General features: G+C 38.3%; 1 long non-coding RNA gene across 1 annotated transcript; it reads left to right on the forward strand.

Annotated features, from left to right (window-relative positions):
- The first annotated feature begins 629 nt into the window (after window positions 1–629).
- Window positions 630–11,157, forward strand: LOC106601298 (uncharacterized). Its single transcript, XR_001327996.2, has 3 exons — window positions 630–827; window positions 5,995–6,062; window positions 9,205–11,157. It is a non-coding gene; the product is annotated as an uncharacterized lncRNA (long non-coding RNA).
- Window positions 11,158–11,665: the final 508 nt, after the last annotated feature.

An 11,665-nucleotide genomic window follows, 5' to 3' on the forward strand; every position in this document is an offset into this window, starting at 1 on the left:
AATCTAAATGTGTTGATCCAGCTTTCTTGTTGTTTTTCTGTTTGATGGAAACAGTTTGAGAGTTCTAACTACATTCCAACTATTTTTAATGGTGTTATGTAGTTGTGTTGTCATGTTGTGAATGTTGTATTGTAGTAACCAACTGTATTTAATGGTGTTATGTAGTTGTGTTGTCATGTTGTGAATGTTGTATTGTAGTAACCAACTGTATTTAATGGTGTTATGTAGTTGTGTTTTCATGTTTTGAATGTTGTATTGTAGTAGGCCTAGCCCTCACCAACAGAGACAGCAACAGACGACACAGAGAAAGTGATGGAGAGAGGCAGAGGATGGGAGTGTACAGTAGACTGGGATTCTAATTACTGCACTGCGCATGTGTGTGTGTGTGTGTGTGTGTGTGTGTGTGTGTGTGTGTGTGTGTGTGTGTGTGTGTGTGTGTGTGTGTGTGTGTGTGTGTGTGTGTGTGTGTGTGTGTGTGTGTGTGTGTGTGTGTGAGAGAGAGAGAGAGTGAGAGGGTGTTTTGGTACTGTAGGATTCTTTAATCAATGTGGCTCATTGGAAAGGTCAGAGTCTCAACACAATTGAAAACTTACCATCAATAAAACACCAAATGATGGAATTTCTTGTGGAAGAATGGTGTCACATCCCTCCAACAGAGTTCCAGACAGTTGTAGAATGTATTCCAAGGCACATTGTAAGAGCTGTTAAGAGAGAGGGAGTGGGAGAGAGAACAGGCAGAACCTGATATGTAAATGAGCAGAGCAAATGAAAGTAACTTTCTTCGACCGAATGATCATTCAGACTCTGTTTCTATTGAGAGATAAAAGGTAAGACGACGATTGTCATGTGTATTAATATAGTTGATGATATTGTTATGTGTATTCATATAGTTGATGATATTGTTATGTGTATTAATATAGTTGATGATATTGTTATGTGTATTAATATAGTTGATGATATTGTTATGTGTATTCATATAGTTGATGATATTGTTATGTGTATTAATATAGTTGATGATATTGTTATGTGTATTCATATAGTTGATGATATTGTTGTGTGTGTTAATATAGGTGATGATATTGTTATGTGTATTAATATAGTTGATGATATTGTTATGTATATTCATATAGTTGATGATATTTTTGGTTGACAGTGTTATAATAGTCCAACTCTCCTTAAAATGTTTTTGATGTAAATTAGATGTGTGGGGTGAATTCGTTCTGTGCCCATCTGTGTGCGCCAGGGTGATCACTCCTACACTATCTAGAATCTAAAAGGGTTCTTTGGCTGTCCCCATAGGAGAACCCTTTGTAGAACACTTTTGGGTTCCATGAAGAACCATTTCCACAGAGGGTTCTACATGGAAGCCAGAAGGGTTCTACCTGGAACCCAAAAGCGTCTCCAATGGGGACTGCCGGAGGACCCGTTTGGAACCCTTTATTCTAAGAGTGTACTGTATCATAGGTCTATAGACTTGTCTTCTCAAAACAGGTTTAAAACACAACAAGCAACAAACAAACATTTTATCTTTCTAATCTACTGTTAATGCTTTTCACTCAGGAAGGTATGTTGTGTGAAAGAGAGACAAATAAATATTGTGGAGAGACTAAGAACAACTTAAACTTCCTCAAAACAGGTTGTGTGTATTCATTAGTGCCATTTAAAACTGTTGGCTGTGGAGTAAACTAATGAATACAACTCAGGTTGTTGCCTACGACTCGGCTGTTTATACCTGATGCTGAAACCTGAACGTAGCCTGAGGGGTATCCTATGATGCAAGCTAGATATACTGGTTTTCTAAAGTTAGCCAGCTTCAGTTAGCTTCACATTCCATCTCAGGCCTCATCCATCAGAATATACAGAGTGCTGGTCATCAGGAAGCTGCTCTCTCAGCAGAACATAAAATATCTCAATGACTTGACATGTTCTGGTTGTGAATTCAGGCTACAAGGTGACAATCCTGTCAGGGATTATTGTAAAGTGTGTAGATAAATTAAATGTAATGTTAGTATAGTGAATGACAGTAAAACACTCCTAACGGTCTACTACTACTGAGACAGGTTGGTGTAATGTTAGTATAGTGAATGACAGTAAAACACTCCTAACAGTCTACTACTACTGAGACAGGTTGGTATAATGTTAGTATAGTGAATGACAATAAAACACTCCTAACAGTCTACTACTACTGAGACAGGTTGGTGTCAGTTTAATTATACAAAATGGAGCTGACTGGACGTGGTCAACATAAATTCAATATATCAATATTCAGATATTATAGTTCTACATTTAACATTTCATATGATAATGTAATTGTATCATAGTTCCTCTATAGTGTAGTGATCCTCTACATTTCATATGATAATGTAATTGCATCATAGTTCCACTATAGTGTAGTGATCCTCTACATTTTATATGATAATGTAATTATATCATAGTTCCACTATAGTGTAGTGATCCTCTACATTTTATATGATAATGTAATTCTATCATAGTTCCACTATAGTGTAGTGATCCTCTACATTTCATATGATAATGTAATTTTATCATAGTTCCACTATAGTGTAGTGATTCTCTACAATTGGTGAGAACAGCACGATGCGTAGGTTGTTGGCCTTTTACATGTGTGACCTGGGTTCGCTTCCCTGCCCTGCTGTTTGCTACATTGGTGTCAGAAGTGGTATGGTGTCTGTGAGGCCATCAGAATGCATGGCCCGGATGTGTGAGGGGTCTGAGTAGCTGAAGCACGGGACTTGCTTTTGTATTTTCATTTATTTATTTCACCTTGTATGGGGCAGTGTGAGCCAGGTTACAATTCCCATCGAAGAAATAGGGTTAACCCTATTTATACTGATACTGGGTTAACCCTGTTGATACTGATACTGGGTTAACCCTATTTATACTGATACTGGGTTACCACTATTGATACTGATACTGGGTTAACCCTATTTATACTGATAATGGGTTAACCCTGTTGATACTGATACTGGGTTAACCCTATTTATACTGATACTGGGTTAACACTATTTATACTGATACTGGGTTAACACTATTTATACTGATACTGGGTTAATACTATTGATACTGATACTGGGTTAACCCTATTTATACTGATACTGGATTAACCCTATTTATACTGATACTGGGTTAACCCTATTGATACTGATACTGGGTTAACCCTATGTATACTGATACTGGGTAAACACTTTATACTGATACTGGGTTAACCCTATTGATACTGATACTGGGTTAACACTATTGATACTGATACTGGGTTAACCCTATTGATACTGATACTGGGTAAACACTATTTATACTGATACTGGGTTAACCCTATTTATAATGATACTGGGTTAACCCTATTTATACTGATACTGGGTAAACACTTTATACTGATACTGGGTTAACCCTATTGATACTGATACTGGGTTAACACTATTGATACTGATACTGGGTTAACCCTATTGATACTGATACTGGGTAAACACTATTTATACTGATACTGGGTTAACCCTAGTTAAAATGATACTGGATTAACACTATTTATACTGATACTGGGTTAACCCTATTTATACTGATACTGGGTAAACACTTTATACTGATACTGGGTTAACACTATTGATACTGATACTGGGTTAACGCTATTGATACTGATTCTGGGTTAACCCTATTTATACTGATACTGGGTTAACCCTATTTATACTGATACTGGGTTAACCCTATTTATACTGATACTGGGTTAACCCTATTGATACTGATACTGGGTTAACACTATTGATACTGATACTGGGTTAACCCTATTGATACTGATACTGGGTAAACACTATTTATACTGATACTGGGTTAACCCTAGTTAAAATGATACTGGATTAACACTATTTATACTGATACTGGGTTAACCCTATTTATACTGATACTGGGTAAACACTTTATACTGATACTGGGTTAACACTATTGATACTGATACTGGGTTAACGCTATTGATACTGATTCTGGGTTAACCCTATTTATACTGATACTGGGTTAACCCTATTTATACTGATACTGATACCCTATTGGTGCGATGTATAGGGTGTTTTCCTTGTTCACCAGTGACCTGGGTTCAGAGTCCTGCTGTTTGATACAATATTAATATCATAGACTACCTGAACAAAGAGACAATAATATGAGTGAAAGGATTTCAGGATAATATCAGTGAGTGTTGATTTAGAGTTGTCTTCTGGGTTCATCCTTGTAGCTGCCTTTGTCAACAGGGTGAAATGTAACAAATTACATCAGAGTTGGGAGATAACCAGTCCCAGTTTAAATCACCATGACAACCATTTCATTATTTCTCCAGAGCAGCAAGGGAATCTAGAGACTCAACCTTTGTAGAATCACAATCACCTTTATTCGCCAAGTACATTTGCACATACAGATGTAGGATCTTAATTTGAGTCAGTTTACTACAGCAGGAAAATATTCCTCCAGCTACAGGAAATGTGAATTATTATGTGTATTATAATTAATGAACATTTTTGTAGGGGTTGATAAACTCAAGTCTGAAATTTCTAAGACGAAATTACAAACTTAGGAAGACTTTTTAAACCTCAAATACACTACAAGTTTTACATTTCCATTGCAGGAAAGTTCTTCTGCAGTGGGGGATGATTATGATGCTCCTACATCTGTACACATAATTTTACATGGTGATATGGTGCTGCTAGTGATAGACAACATTTAGAGACAGAATACAGACAGAAGAGTTTACACTAAGTTTCTGTACAACATTATACACAACTAGATAGAGTGAACATAGAGCTATAAGAGAATGAACAGTGGATATACCATATACAGTACAGTGGCTATACAGTTGATATACAGTACAGTGGCTATACAGTTGATATACAGTACAGTGGCTATACAGTTGATATAGAGTACAGTTGATATACAGTTGATATACAGTACAGTGGATATACAGTTGATAAACAGTACAGTGGCTATACAGTTGATATACAGGACAGTTGATATTCAGTACAGTGGATATACAGTTGATATACAGTACAGTGGATATACAGTTGATATACAGTACAGTGGATATACAGTTCATAAACAGTACAGTTGATATACAGTTGATATACAGTGCAGTGGATATACAGTTGATAAACAGTGGATGTCCACATTTACAGTATCAGTATAAATATATCTAAGAGAGATGAACAGAGAGCTAATGCAGTATAGTTCAGTTATTTAGTGTACAGTTCAGAGATGGCTTGATGTGGTGGGCAGCGTAGAGTGCATAGTCCTTTAGTCTCTATGGGCCAGGTGGTGAGGGCCACAGCATAGTCCTTTAGTCTCTATGGGCCAGGTGGCCAGTTGGTGAGTGCCACAGTATAGTCCTTTAGTCTCTATGGGCCAGATGGCCAGTTGGAGAGGGCCACAGCATAGTCCTTTAGTCTCTATGGGCCAGGAGGCCAGTTGGTGAGGGCCACAGCATAGTCCTTTAGTCTCTATGGGCCAGATGGCCAGTTGGTGAGGGCCACAGCGTAGTCCTTTAGTCTCTATGGGCCAAGTGGCCAGTTGGTGAGGGCCACAGCATGGGGAAAGAAACTGTTCAGATGGGGGTCTATAAAATCCAATCACATAGGTTTACAGCTTATGACAGCTTCGACGTTATTGTTAATAACTCAAACTGTCCTATTTAGATAAAGACATAATCTCTGTACAGATGTAGGATCTGAATTTGATCACCCTGTTGCAAGAAAATTAAAATGTGTAGTATATTTAAGCTCCAAAAAAGGTTTCTGATAAATTCCACTTTTTCATTTTAAAATTGTTAATTAATAATAATCCACATAATAATTGAAATGTCCTGTTGCTAAATGATTATTTTCCTGCTGTTGCAAACTGGCTCAAATTAAGATCCAACATCTGTAGCAATATACCTCTCTCTAATGTATATGGCTATATCATGATTAACTTTTGACCATTTTACATCTTTTATTTACTGTTGTTTAGGCTGGTTGAATGTGTTGCCTGTGAAAGCTACTTCATCTGCAAGAAAACAGGCGGCTGCACCAGTGACTGTAAGTTATGTGATTTCCTCATATGAAATAAAAAATATGTTTGTAGCCTACGCAGTTACACAATGGCTGTGGCACATATTTCACAGGTTTATTTGAACAGAATAACAACAAAAATATCCAGAAAAACGCATGTCAAAAATGTTATAAATTGATTTGCATTTTAATGAGGGAAATAAGTATTTGACCCCCTCTCAATCAGAAAGATTTCTGGTTCCCAGGTGTCTTTTATACAGGTAACGAGCTGAGATTAGGAGCACACTCTTAAAGGGAGTGTCACGTCCTGACCAGTAAGGGGTTGTTTGTTATTGTAGTTTGGTCAGGGCGTGGCAGGGGGTGTTTGTTTAGTGTGTATCGGGTTTTTTGGGCAATGTTCTATGTTAGTGTATTTCTATGTCTGTGTCTATGTATTCTATTTCTATGCTTAGTTTATTGGGTTGACCTTCAATTGGAGGCAGCTGTTCCTCGTTGCCTCTAATTGAAGGTCCTATTTAATTGGCGTGTTTTTCATTGGGATTTGTGGGTAGTTGTTCCGTGTTTAGCGTTGAGCCTGACAGTACTGTCTTCGTCGTCGTCATTGTTTGTTATTTTGTTTTGTGTTCACGTTCCTTCAATAAAAGAAGATGAGTTTACACATTCCCGCTGCATTTTGGTCCACTCCTTACGACGAACGTGACAGGGAGTGTTCCTAACCGCACCTTGTTACCTGTAAAAAGACACCTGTCCACAGAAGCAATCAATCAATCAGATTCCAAACTCTCCACCATGGCCAAGACCAAAGAGCTCTCCAAGGATGTCAGGGACAAGATTGTAGACCAACACAAGGCTGGAATGGGCTAAAAGACCATCGCCAAGCAGCTTGGTGAGAAGGTGACAACATTTGGTGCGATTATTCGCAAATGGAAGAAACACAAAAGAACTGTCAATATCCCTCAGCCTGGGGCTCCATGCAAGATCTCACCTCGTGGAGTTGCAATGATCATGAGAGCGGTGAGGAATCAGCCCAGAACTACACGGGAGGATCTTGTCAATGATCTCAAGGCAGCTGGGACCATAGTCACCAAGAAAACAATTGGTAACACACTACGCCGTGAAGGAGTGAAATCCTGCAGCGCCCGCAAGGTCCCCCTGCTCAAGAATACATACACATGCCCATCTGAAGTTTGCCAATGAACATCTGAATGACTCAGAGGACAACTGGTGAAAGTGTTGTGGTCAAATAAGACCAAAATGGAGCTCTTTGACATCAACTCAATTCCCCGTATTTGGAGGAGGAGGAATGCTGCCTATGACCCCAAGAACACCATCTCCACCGTCAAACATGGAGGTGGAAACATTATGCTATGGGGGTATTTTTCTGCTAAGGGGACAGGACAACTTCACCGCATCAAAGGGACGATGGACGGGGCCATGTACCGTCAAATCTTGGGTGAGAACCTCCTTCCCTCAGCCAGGGCATTGAAAATGGGTCGTGGATGGGTATTCCAGCATGACAATGACCCAAAACACACGGCCAAGGCAACAAAGGAGTGGCTCAAGAAGAAGCACATTAAAGTCCTGGAGTGGCCTAGCCAGTCTTCAGACCTTAATCACATAGAAAATCTGTGGAGGGAGCTGAAGGTTCGAGCTGCCAAACGTCAGCCTCGAAACTTTAATGACTTGGAGAAGATCTGCAAAGAGGAGTGGGACAAAATCCCTCCTGAGTTGTGTGCAAACCTGGTGGCCAACTACAAGAAACGTCTGACCTCTGTGATTGCCAACAAGGGTTTTGCCACCAAGTACTAAGTCATGTTTTGCAGAGGGGTCAAATACTTATTTCCCTCATTAAAATGCAAATCATTTTATAACATTTTTGACATGCGTTTTTCTGGATTTTTTTGTTGTTATTCTGTCTCTCACTGTTCAAATAAACCTACTATTAAAATTATAGATCATTTCTTTGTGGGCAAATGTACAAAATCAGCAGGGGATCAAATACTTTTCCCCCCCACTGTAGGAAAGACGGGCAGACCCTCGTAGTTCTAGGCTACCTACAAACTATGATAAGGTTAGGTTGACATCAGACATTCAATAGTCAGAGTAGGTTTGAGCTATGATCACTTATCATGCTGACAAACCTGATGGTCTCTGTGATCTGATCTGAACAGGTTTAGACTGGTCATCTATGATATGTAGGTTATATACAGTACATTCTCTGTCCTGCTACTGGTAGGACTATAACATTATGTGAACTGATCTGAACAGGTTTAGGCTGGTCATCTATGATATGTAGGTTATATACAGTACATTCTCTGTCCTGCTACTGGTAGGACTATAACGTTATGTGATCTGATCTGAACAGGTTTAGACTGGTCATCTATGATATGTAGGTTATAAACAGTACATTCACTGTCCTGCTACTGGTAGGACTATAACATTATGTTGATCTGAACAGGTTTAGACTGGTCATCTATGATATGTAGGCTATAGCCGAGGTATAGACCTTGATCTGCATATCACTAACAAACTGCTATTACACATTATAACCTAGCCTACTTTACATAATATAACATCTACATATCACTAACAACCCACTACTATACATTATAACCTAGTCTACTTTACATAATATAACATCTACATATCACTAACAACCCACTACTATACATTATAACCTAGTCTACTTTACATAATATAACATCTACATATCACTAACAAACCACTACTATACATTATAACCTCGCCTACTTTAAATAATATAAATATCTTACTTGTTGTAAATAAACTTTCTGAATGGATCAAGGATTTCCCCCTCAGATCATTCATGCCCATTTTAGCCCTTCTGTCTACATTCTCAGATACATTCAGAAAATAACAGATTGAAAGACAATAAATAGCCTACCTTTAATGAATACAAATAATTGTGAGATTTAGCCTTGTGTTGCTGCACTGTCTATAATTACCTTAACAAACAGTGACTTATTATTATTGACAGTTACCATGGAGATGAAATGTCACAACTACATGTTCATGTCATGCATTAAATCACCTGACTGTTTCTATGTCTGTTAGTAAGTGTTTTATAAGAGATAATGAATAAATGATAACAATTGACATTCAAGAATTACTGTGTTAACCACAACCAACATGTTGGATCTCTGTTTAGGGGTCAGTGCTCCAAAATGAGTCTCTCTGGGGAGAGAGAGGAGGGGGGCCCTGCCTCTAAAATGAGTCTCTCTGGGGAACATGACACCAAAGCTAAGAGGTGAGATGACAATTTTGTGTAAGAATTATTAAAGAGTTTATTTCAAAAATGCTATTTCCAAAAATATTCACATTTGTTTTTTAATTAGAAATGGTTTCTTATGGGTACCTTCAATATTACTGTTCTCAGATTTTTAATTAATAGTTTTTAGATGTGTATCATTTTTTTTTTTTATAGCAAAACGCTATATATCCACCTAGATATCTATATATCCACCTAGATATCTATATATCCACCTAGATATCTATATATCCACCTAGATATCTTTATATCCATTGTTTAGCTGGAATGGAATATTTGTATTCTGCATATTTAACAATGATATGTGGTTGTCTCACCTAGCTATCTAAAGATGAATGCACTTACTGTAAATCCCTCTGGATAAGAGCATCTGCTAAATCAGGGGTTCTCAATCGGGGTCTGTGGAGGTACTGCAGGGGCTCCACGGCACCCTGACTGTACTCGTTGCCATGTAAGACATTTGATAGAATTTTCACATGACACGACCACTTTGCCTACTCTTAATTATTGCCTAATATAATGGAATACATATTTTTTTTACAATTTCTGATCGTTGTTACAAGCAGAATTTTTACAATATTACCGTTATATCAAATTAAATCAAAGTTCATTTGTCACGTGCGCCGAATACAACAGGTGTAGACCTTACAGTGAAATGCTTACTTACAGGCTCTAACCAATAGTGCAAAAGAAAGGTGTGTGTGTGTGTGTGTGTGTGTGTAGGTAAGTAAAGAAGTAAAACAACAGTAAAAAGACATTTGAAAATAAGAGTAGCAAGGTTATATACAGACACCGGTGTCGTGTCTTTGGCATCATTAAAACAGAAGTCTTATCTATCAAATAACTCTCTGTAATTATTATTACACGATTAAACTAATTGATTGTGTAACTGTAATTAACTAGGAAGTAGGGGCACCAAGGAAAATATTCAGGTTACAAAGTTAGAATTTTCCTAATATAACTTTCAGATATCATAATATCTGATCTGAGTCTTCTGATTTATGATGTATTCTTTACCTCGTCAGTCTCATTCCAAACGTCGTAAATTGTTGGTTATCTGCATGAACCCAGTCTTTACTATGAGTCATCCATACGTCAATTGTCTTAAAATCATTTATTTACTAAACTAAGTAATTCACAGAAAGGCATACAAAACAGTAGGTATCGTTACAAAGAAATGGTAGAGGAATGTGCCCTAGTGGGCTAAACCGGCATGGCGGCTTGTTAAACAAAAGGGGTGGTTCAGAATTGAATATTATACAGTTGAACTGCTAATCCTTTGCACATGAATGCTCACTCATTATATATATATATTTGAGCTCAGTGTGTCGTCGGGATCTTTGTTGGAAAGGTTGTTCTGTTGGGGAGTTCTCTCTCTCTCTCTCTCTCTCTCTCTCTCTCTCTCTCTCTCTCTCTCGGTTAGAATGGATCTTTCAAAGCGACATTCGTTCATGTCGTTATAGGACAGGTGTTTCCGGCGGTTGTCACGTTCAATGATACCGAATTCCTAGCTGCAGACTAGTAATTAATATCAAAGACTTGTTCTTATTCTGTATCAATAGTCTAATAGTTTAACCACGTGGTATGGTTAAAGTTCAGTAGCTGGATGCATGGTCAAACTTATTAGCCAACTCGTAATGGAGTGGAGGCCTGGCCTGGGGAAAGAAACCCTGGGTGGGGTTTATATTCGGAATACAGAAAAAGGCTGTCTCATGACGCCAGGTCCTGTCTGTGTCCCTGGGGGTGTGCCGATGACTTGGTAAAACTTTAAACAGAAAATACAATTCTCTCACATTAACATCTTACAAGCATCCCAACATATTCCAAATAGCTTTATCCATATTCATTAATTTTATACAACCATTAGATGTAAGTCTCATAGCTGAGGCTAGTATATAAACATTATTATGGTAATATGGCCGTATTGTCTCTCATGAGTTTCACAAAATTGTACCAAACGGACCATTTCGTAGCTGGATTCTTCACCGATATTTTATACCTTCTCCAGAACATAAATGTTGTTCGGTTCTCCAATTCTGTGAGGTGGAAGAATCCTTTGTTCTCTATACTGTGGCCATGAGGAGAGAATTTCCTCATAGGAATTTACGACCGCTCTCACAGAGCCTGGTGTCAGAAGTATAGAGGTCGGGGGATGGTGCATAGAAAAGGCCTGGTGCAGAGGGAGGGGGGTCAACTGTGCTCGCTGTACCCAAAGAGGGCAACGTCATGACACCGGTTAGTCAGGCTTATTGAGGTAGTATGTATATGTAGGTATGGTTAAAGTGACTATACACATATGATGAACAGAGAGTAGCAGTAGCGTAAAAAGAGGGGTTGACGG

Source organism: Salmo salar, unplaced genomic scaffold (genome assembly GCF_905237065.1).
Source record: "Salmo salar unplaced genomic scaffold, Ssal_v3.1, whole genome shotgun sequence".
Lineage (NCBI taxonomy): Eukaryota > Metazoa > Chordata > Actinopteri > Salmoniformes > Salmonidae > Salmo > Salmo salar.